General features: G+C 36.8%; 1 long non-coding RNA gene across 1 annotated transcript; it reads right to left on the reverse strand.

The window, feature by feature from the left end:
- Positions 1-1735: 1735 nt before the first annotated feature.
- On the reverse strand, positions 1736-5925 carry LOC120071576. The gene is made up of 7 exons (XR_005480291.1): positions 5645-5925; positions 5434-5550; positions 5176-5344; positions 5019-5091; positions 2757-4147; positions 1860-2138; positions 1736-1761 (listed from the first exon to the last, which is right to left on the reverse strand). It is a non-coding gene; the product is annotated as an uncharacterized LOC120071576 (long non-coding RNA).
- Positions 5926-10632: the final 4707 nt, after the last annotated feature.

A 10632-nucleotide genomic window follows, 5' to 3' on the forward strand; every position in this document is an offset into this window, starting at 1 on the left:
CTGAGGAAGTCCTTATATGGTTGAAATAGTCTCCAAGAGCCTGGTTTGACAGATTCACTACCTTCGTAAAATCACAAGGATACAGTCAAGGACACTTCCGATCACACCCTCTTTACGAAAAAGTCAGTATCAGGGAAAATTGCAGTTCTCATTGTGTATGTGGATAACATTGGCATAATAGGTGATGATGCTTCAGAAATTGACAGGCTAAAGAGGAAAATGGTTGAGTAATTTGAGATTAAGGACCTCGGAAAATTAAGGTACTTTCTCGAAATGGAAGTGGTTCATTCGAAGAAAGGAATTTCAGTCTCTCAACGAAAATACACTCTCGACTTATTTAAGGAGACAAGTATGACAGGTTGTAAACCAATTGATACCCCTGTGGAAGTTAATGTCAAACTCAGCAACCTAAATAATAGTGTTCCGATCAACAAGGAAAGGTATTAGTGGTTTGTTGGAAAATTGATTTACCTTTCTCATACCAGACCAAACATATCTTATGCTGTCAGTGCAGTCAGTCAGTTTATGCAAGCTCCTTACGAAGAACACATGAGAGCAGTGGAATGCATCCTGAGATAAATTTGAAAACCTCTCCTAGTAAGGGGTTGATGTTCAAGAAATCTGACAGCCGATGCATTGAGGAGTACACGGACGCTGATTGGGCAGGTTCTGCGGTAGACAAAAAGTCGACATCTGGATATTGTACCTTCTTGTGAGTAACCTCGTTATTTGGAGGAGTAAGAAACAGGGAGTTGTTACCAGAAAGCAGTGTCGATGGCAGAATACAGGGCCATGAGTCTTGGGATATGTGAAGAAATTTTGGCTGAAAAAGGTCCTAATTGATTCAATCAAGATAGTAATCTTCGGATGAAACTTTATTGTGATAATAAAGCCGCAATAAGCATTGCAAATAATCCAATGCAGCATAACAGAACAAAGCACGTGGAGACTGATAGACATTTCATTAAGAAGAGACTTGACAGTGGCAACATTTGTATCCCCTACATTCCTTCCCGTCAACAGATAGCAGATGTTCACAAAAGGGCTTCCCAGACAGAATTTTGACTCTTGTGTTAGCAAGTTGGGCCTTGTTAATATCTTATGCTCCAACTTGAGGGGAGTGTTGAAAGTAGGGTTTGTATCCTAGGGATATTTTTGTCTTTTTACAGTACTCTAGGTCCCTACGATTCTATTTATATGTCAATCTCTTTGTATTCTGTGTATCAAAAATTACAATAAGAAACTTCTATATCGTGGTTTTTTTCCCTGTACTAGGGTTTTCCACGTAGATCCGTATGCCCTCTTTCTCTTCTCTCTCTTCTTTTTCATCACATACCAAACTAATACTTCAAGGAGTTGCAAAGAAAGACAAGAATCAAATGTCTTACCCTGTGGTCTTGAATAATTGGTTTAGATTCATCCCATCTGCTCATGTGCAAACACCCCTTGGAAAAACCAAACAGCCCCCAATTCACCTTCTGAAATGGATGGCAAGGTGTCTTCAAACTTCCTACGTCATACAACACTTGATCTTGTAGAGAACCACCAATTCTTATCCTCAAATGCTCAAAAGCTTCCAAATGTGACCCGCCACACAACATCGGTGTAAGTATAGCAGTTACAGAGGATTCTTATAAGAAGAAATTTTATTTTGCCACATTAGTATAGTTCTGACGATGGATAAAAACATCGAGATTCGTGTTATCAAGAAAGAATACCTTGTATTGCCTTGACAAGGAAGAGGAGAGGATGAGACAAGTTCTGAAAAAAGGAAACATACAGAGCTTGAATCAATCACAGAGAATTAGCGACAAAATCCTTTGTTCAAACATCGAGGATGAAAAGTATCTAATTCTCACCAAATTTACTGCAGAAGAATACCCCCATGGACAACGATTGTAATTACACTTATCATGAGGCCACCAATCAATGGTGGCACAAATATAGTTATCATCAGTTTCAGCAACTACTGCAGCTCCATCTACTATGATACTAGCGTGTGTAGCTCTCTGAGCCAAAATAGTGGGTAGAGAAACTAAAACAAGAAACAAGGAGATGCTGAAGTCCATTGGTAAATGAAATAAGATGCCTCAAACACCAACTCGCACGGAATCATACAGTTCACAACTTCACATGCCCTGCATCAAAAGGAAGAAGAAAAAGATAAGTATATGACAGAAGAATACTTGTCATCTAAAATGAAAGATTCAAAAATGACATGACTTTCTTAATGGATACGTTGCTTGTGAAAGATATGATGGAAGAACAAGATCGCTGTATAGTGTCTCCAACTGACTATGTTAAACACTGCTCAACCATTAATATTGCCAAGAAATAGATTTTACTGAAGCTGCACCAAATAGGAGACTAAAGCTTATTGAAAAAAGATATAGACAGAAAGTTCAATACCTTATATCAAAACATGTATATTAGCTTTCATATCCAAGCCGACCAAATTTTTCCTCTTTTCTTTTGGAATTAAATTCGAGAAGATTAAGATGTAGTTTGTAGTTGTTATAGAATTCTTGGGTCGTGTGTAGATTTGGTACTAGTTAGTTGTTTGTTTCTTATTCGAAAAAAAAAGATCAGAAGACGCGTAAAAGTGCAACTAAGAACCGAATCATTAGAGACCCATCTGCAAAGCTAAATCACAAAGAAATTCCCAAGAAGATGTAAATTCGAGGCAACCCAGATGCAAATCAAGTAAATCAGATCAAACCTAGAGAAAAACAAGCATCGAATTCCATAAACTATACCATGGAAAGGTGAAACTTAGCTGAACTTTCAGAGCTGCAAGCTGCTTCGATGCTAGTACTTTTTCAGCTGAACTTTGGGAGCTGCTTCGATGCTAGTATTCTTCAGCGAAACCACTGGCTGTTTCCACCTCCTTCCTTTTTGAATTGCAACGAATTATGCTGAGTAAGTACAGTAGCCATGGTGGGTGAAATGGGTCTTTCTCATATTTGTCCTTTTGACTAAAAATCTTACTTCCAAACACCGACGGATGCTCAGTATAAATTTATTTGGGTGCCATGAAAAATTTTCACCATAATTGGAATTCATCTTGCCGGACAATCACTCATTTTGCCGCTACCCCTATTTTGGGACTACCGAAACGAGGAATTTTTTTGGTAATCGGAACTCATCTTGCCACTACTTGCAGAATCACCATTCCCCCACCGCCGCCCTAGAACTCCATCATGGTTTATGGGTCCAATGGTTTTTTTGGGAACATTAGAGTGTGTGAAGGAAAATACATTGCACATATGGTTTTTGCAAGTAAAGAAGAAGGAAATTTGAGAACTGTACAAGAGAGTAATCAGAGATCTCTGCATTAAAAATTGAAATAAGAGAGAAATTAATGATTGAAAGATGGAAGATGAGCCTAGAAAGAAAGAATGGAAGTATGTTTCATTCTAGCATTCACTGGACAAAGAGGAAGAGAGTGAGAAGAAATGAAGAAAAAACAGAGGAGAGAATAATTATGAAAAGAAAATATATCAACTGAGAAAAAGACGAGAGGAAGAAAACTCTAAAACTCACTGATGAGAGAAGTGAATGGGAAAAGTAAAATTGTGGGAGAGAGAATTTAGGGGATGTTTGCCCAACTTTGAATGTATTGTTTGTCTTTTTTCTTTTGGAAAATGACGGATAAATTTTTGGAATTTATGTTGTTTACAAATGGTAATATGATTGATGATGTTGATGAAGTTGATTATGATCGACCACCATGTGGGGGTTTTAGCATAAATGTGAACCGTGAACTTGTTTTTTTAACAATTCATTGAAATGGTAGAGATGCCACTTGGTGTAAATGTAACGACCCGACCCCCTAGGACTTAGGTAAGGCCATTACTAAAATAAATACATGCACAAAATTTAAAAACGCTCAGTTATTTGAAATAAATGCTAATTAAATAAGAGAAGTTCAAAAGGCGTTTATTAAATGTAATTGTTAAAACAGTTAATAGGGTACCCAAAATTCTTAAAGGCTAATCAAAGGCATATAAAAGAAATAATCCTTAGTAATAAATTTTAAACAGTAAAACCAAATAACAAATTTCAAGATGCGGAAGCGAAAAGGTCTAGTCCCAATAACACGATCACGAATTCCGCTGCGCCATCGCCGGTACATCTTTACCTTTTCCTGAAACATCAACATAAGAAAGAATGAGTATGAAATACTCAGTAAGTAGCCCCACCACTGGGGTCAGACTAGACATCTATGTCCTCTAGATACTCGCATATGACACATAAACACATGAAACAGACAAGAGACTGAGTCCTATCCTATTGTAGTTAAGTATGCCCACACAACTGGTGAATCCCGAAGGAAACACAAAACTGGTGAATCCGAAGGAAACACAAAACTGGTGAATCCCGAAGGAAACACAAAACTGGTGAATCCCGAAGGAAACACAAAATGGTGAATCCCGAAGGAAACACAAAACTGGTGAATCCCGAAGGAAACACAAAACTGGTGAATCCCGAAGGAAACACAAAATGGTGAATCCCGAAGGAAACACAAACTGGTGAATCCCGAAGGAAACACAAAACTGGTGAATCCCGAAGGAAACACAAAACTGGTGAATCTCGAAGGAAACACAAAACTGGTGAGCATCTAACTAATCAATGAGGATATTCACACAGTCTCAACATTCAAAGAATCAACACCGTACAATTCTAAAACATACATGAAATCCTTGGTACCATGGCTCCATCACATACACATAATCCTTAACATATTATACAACATTCATGTAAATCTTACATCATAATTCTACAACATACAAGTATGCCTCAACACCAGCAAATCAGACGTCGACATATGAAAACACATACTAACGATCAAGTGCTTAAATGTGTATTTAAACAATTCAGAACTCGTGCCAGAACATACTTTGATTCAGGTCATACTATCAATCAACATGCTAACAATTTACTATAACATACACTCACCATGCTAGCATACAACTAAAGCCTAGCCCGTGGGCAGTTCCAGTGGTAAGATTACTTACCTCAAATAAAGTCCAAAGGTTAAATCACGCGAACAAACTCCTTTCTAGCTTTCCACAACTTTTGAATGAGATCCTAGAACATGGACAAAAATCGATCTTAACTTTTAAGCCCAATTTTTAAACGTTAAATCATTCCCAAATTACCAGCACAACTTACCCAAAAGTGGTTTGACCAAGATCATCTCAAAGTTCTAACACCAAAATTTTGTTAGAATCAAACTCAAGTCGTTAGCGTCTAAATTCAAAACTTCTCCAAAACTTGAATCTAAAGCTCAAAGTGTAGTTTGTTCCAAATTGTCTTCAGTCTCTCAAATAAGTGCCTTAATCTAAGCAATTCAATAATAATGGTTAAAACCTCAAACAAATTCCAACAATAACATTTTAATTCAATCCTTCCAAGGCTTAATATACTTACCAAAATGTTGCTTGGTCCAAAATTAGTTTCAAACTCAAATCCGTTTGTGAACCCAACTTAATCCTGTGCAATGTCTGACAACACACTTCGACCTTAAAATTCCTTCAATGCTTGAATCTATGGCCCAAACATAATGGGTGTTAACAATTTTAGCCAAAACCAACTGAGTAACCAAAATCTTCAAGAAAATTCTAAAAGACTCATATCTTACCCAAAACTTCACCATAAGCCAAAATCTGACAAACGGTGGCGAAGGGAGGCAGTGACCGATGGAGATCGGCAGCTGGGCTGGCGGCGTGCGAACGGTCAGCAACAGAACTAGACGGATCGAGCGGCGTGAGGGCGAAGCAGGCAGTGACGACTCAGATGGCACCTCCGGCTGGCAAGATTGGTGCGGCACGCAGCAGTCAAAAACTGGAGCGGCGACGGCGCGGGCGACTGGCTTGGGTCGTGCGGTCTACGGCCTTCGACGGCTGATAGAGGCAGTTTGAACTGACGGTCTTTAACGGCTCGGACTGGCAGCTGTCTCTTATACACATCTAGATGTGTATAAGAGACAGGCGTGAGGGCGAAGCAGGCAGTGACGACTCAGATGGCACCTCCGGCTGGCAAGATTGGTGCGGCACGCAGCAGTCAAAAACTGGAGCGGCGACGGCGCGGGCGACTGGCTTGGGTCGTGCGGTCTACGGCCTTCGACGGCTGATAGAGGCAGTTTGAACTGACGGTCTTTAACGGCTCGGACTGGCAACGGCGAAACTCTCGTGGCTAGAGGCGGCAAGCTGAAGGGCGTGTGAACGGTAGGAATTAAGTCCTGTCTCTTATACACATCTAGATGTGTATAAGAGACAGTGCTCATATTATTCTTTAGCCTTAAAACAATCACATATCATTAGTTAGACCCTGTTGCGGATGAGTCTAAAATTCCCTCTGAAAATAAGGTTTTGAAGTCCTTAGATGCTAAAGCGCCAGTCAATTGATAACACATTTCCATAACCTCGTAATAACCGTAATTGATCCTTGAAGTCATTTTTTTTAACGATAAAACCTTCTTGATTCATAAGTCCTAGCTTGGATTACTCGTACTCCCTAAAGCTAGTTAACTCATTGTCCATGCAAGAGAATACATATTATCTTGTAATGCTCCAAACCCACTTTTAGTAACTTCTTACTATCAACTCAACTTTATTGCCAAGGCTATCCCTTATACCAATGGTTACATTGGAAGGTCCAACTTACTTACTTTTGTGCATATACAATTATTGTCTACCTCGAGTTGGATTATTTTCTTTTCTCAATCAAATTGATGGTCTTGCTAGTTCATGTTTCCAACACTTGCACGCAAAGTCAAAATCCCTTAAATCTTACTAATGCCCAACATTTGCATCATAGTTCAATGTTTTACGTCTTAATTAATGAAGCCTCAACATACCATATCAATAGTTCTTGAACATCTACTGTTATTAGTAACTCCCTTTTAACTTAACCCTTCTCAACCTTCTGTTTCGGTAACAGATTCTTGTGTTAAAACAAAGTCCCATACCAATCACCTACATAAGCTATCTTTCCATCTAACACATATTGTCCCAAAGTCCCACATGATAATGAGGTATTCTTCTTTTACACCAAAACAAATACCTTGTAACCTCTCTTATCAAGCCTTCAAACCATACTTAACTAGGAGTTTCGAACACATTAAATTTCTTTCTCTTTCCAAAAGAGTAAACTTTCTTGGATATTTTTCTCTCATTCACACTTATCTCTGATAAAACCACTAAATTCATTCACCCTTTTTTTCCCACTTTCCATGTAGAACATAATCTCTTTACTGAATTATATTTTACTTAACTCCTCCATAAATCTTATCTCTCTCACTAAGAATTTCCATCTTGTAGAATTCTTCTTTGTAAATTTGCATACTTTTAAACTCCAAAAGACTTTTGTTTCTTCAAATTTGCCTAACTTGGATATCCTCATCACAATAAGGCTCTGGTTTTTGTCTAAGTATACTAGAATAATCCTTCAACCTAAACAAATAACACCTTACTTTATCCCCTTTAAGTCCAAGGTCATGTCCAACTATTTTAGCTTCCTTTAATGACATCAACTTAGCTAAATATTCCAAAATAATTCTTCATCAACACATATACTTTATCTACTCCATCAAGTCGTTGTATTATCCAAGTGATTATGACTTATGAATCCTTTCTAAATTTCTTCTCAAAATGTTGAGATTTTAATATCTTAAAACCTTTAATAAATCCATCGTCTCTTCTTCTTGTCCTTCATATCCATAAAACAATCTTTAACCTTATTTTCGAGAATGTGCCATGTGAAGAAATTTATTTATACTGTCTCCACTTGCACCACAAAACATAACACTAGTCCTTAATGAATTCTTGTCAAGACAATTTTATACCTGGCTTAAACATATACATACCTTTATTTCTAAACTGTCATAACTCTACATAGTTTCATCAACCTTTAATATCTTTGAACTGAGGTATATGTATTTGTTCGTTTCTTACATAATTCCCATGAGATAAACTAGTGCCAAGTGATCTCATAATTTATTTTATTTTATTTTCCTCCTTTTGTAGTGTCATACCTGATAATCCTCTTGTAATAACTTCTAACGAATCACTGTCCTAACATTAGAATATAACTGGTGCATTTAAGCTAAACAAATATTTTAATGCACCACTATCATAGAACTTGTAATTGATAGGACATACCTGGCGATGACGAGGAATCCGTTCATGGGCCATAGGGACAATCTAGACTTACATAGTAAGTCAGTCTACATAATCCAAAACATGGGCTCTGATACCAACTGTAACGACCCGACCCCCTAGGACTTAGGTAAGGCCGTTACTAAAATAAATACATGCACAAAATTTAAAAACGCTCAGTTATTTGAAATAAATGCTAATTAAATAAGAGAAGTTCAAAAGGCGTTTATTAAATGCAATTGTTAAAATAGTTAATAGGGTACCCAAAATTCTTAAAGGCTAATCAAAGGCATATAAAATAAATAATCCTTAGTAATAAATTTTAAACAGTAAAACCAAATAACAGATTTCAAGATGCGGAAGCGAAAAGGTCTAGTCCCAGTGACACGATCACGAATTCCGCTGCGCCATCGCCAGTACATCTTTACCTTTTCCTGAAACATCAACATAAAAAAGAATGAGTATGAAATACTCAGTAAGTAGTCCCACCACTGGGGTCAGGCTAGACATCTATAGACAATAAGAAATAATATATAGACATCCTAATCTAACACTACCAAGATCAGTAAGGTTTATGTCATTCCCTATTCCTGATGAACAAGCAATAAACTTGACGTTCTCAATCGCGATGTCACTCCCGAATTTAGTGCATTATATATGAGTAGCGTAGGATTGGATATAAACTTGAATGCACTCTTTAGTCAATTTGAAGATCCGACTCAATATATTGACCCTAATCAAGAATCAGTTGCACCACCCTATGATAATGAAGATATGGTGGCTAACTGATAAGATATACTAACATGCAACAGAAGAAAATATAATCAATAAGCACTCTAATTACATTTAATTTGAGTTCTAAAAGCATGTTTTTGTAGAAAACAAAAGAGGGTTTCAAGTAGGGGTGTTCAAAAAATCCGGTAACCCGACCAACCCAGACTACCCAACCCAAACCGCAAGGGTTGGGATGGGTTAGATTTTATTTTGGGTTGGGTTGGGTTGGGTTAAAATTTTTTAAAAATATTAAATTTGGCTTGGGTCTCAGGTTACCCCATTTCATGACCCAAATATATATATATATATATATAATGAAATATAACATAAAACCTGCAGATCGTATAGCATTACTTAGTGATCGTGTAGTGAAGCTCAGCAATTGTGTAGATAATTTAAGCGATCGTATAGTATTTTGTAAACAATCGTGTAGCAGAGCTCAGCGATCGTGTAGATAATTTAAGCGATCGTATAATATTTTGTAAACGATCGTATAGCGAAGCTCAACGATAGTGTAGATAATTTAAGCGATCGTATAATATTNATTTTGTAAACGATCGTATAGCGAAGCTCAACGATAGTGTAGATAATTTAAGCGATCGTATAATATTTTGTAAACGATCGTATAGCGAAGCTCAATGATCGTATAGCATTTGTTACTCAGTGATCGTGTAGCCGAGCTCAACGATCGTATAGCATTTGGTAAGCGATCGTCTAGCATTTAGTAGACAATCGTATAGCATTGGTAGGCAATCATGTAGCATTTGCCAATTGGTAAGCGATTGTATAGCATTTAGTAGACAATCGTATAGCATTGGTAGGCGATTGTGTAGCATTTGCCAATTGGTAAACGATCGTGTAACAGAACCGGTGACCCAACCCGGCCCAACCCGAAAATTTTGGGTTGGGTTAGGTTGGGTTGACTTGACCCTCCAAAAATGAACTAATAGGGTTCATTATTAGCCAATCCAAATTTTTGGATTGGTCCACAAAATTCTCCCAACCCGGACTATGTACACCCCTAGTTTCAAGTTTAACATACCTTTGATGATTCTCCCAATTCCAAGCTGCTCTTCACATGATTTCAGCTCCAATTTGACAGTGAAGCACCAAGAAATATTCTCCACTATTCTCATCCTTGAATTTGAGTGGTGGAACTCCAAATTGAGTGAATTTGTGAAGGAAAATTTTGTGGGTTTAAAGAGAGAAGAAAAATTGCAGAGAACTTTTTTCTTTTAACAACTAATTTCTACTTCCTCAGCCAAATTTGAAGTGTTTTATTCAGCCTTTACATGCAAGCATTATTGAACACCTTCAATGCCAGTAGGAGCTTCATCAATTAGCTGCAATTACACCTCCTACTTGGTGTAATGTGGGAAAAACTCACTAAAACCAAATTTTACAATTTTCAATTTTTTTATTTCAAATTTCAATTAATTCTAAAATTAACTAAAATTTGATTTAATTAATCATAATTAATTAAATCTAAAACACCAAAATTCAATTTCTTAAATTGAATTTGAAATTAAAAATTAATTTGCTTTTTAATTAATTAAAAAATTTAATATCAAATATTAAATTAATCACACACCTAATTTTAGATATGAATCCTATTCATGTAATTAATATTTAAATCAAAATTTAAATATTATAAACTCTCCAATTTCGTTTGATTTCAATAAATTAAACGTTAATT

Source organism: Benincasa hispida, chromosome 2 (genome assembly GCF_009727055.1).
Source record: "Benincasa hispida cultivar B227 chromosome 2, ASM972705v1, whole genome shotgun sequence".
NCBI classification, from domain to species: domain Eukaryota; kingdom Viridiplantae; phylum Streptophyta; class Magnoliopsida; order Cucurbitales; family Cucurbitaceae; genus Benincasa; species Benincasa hispida.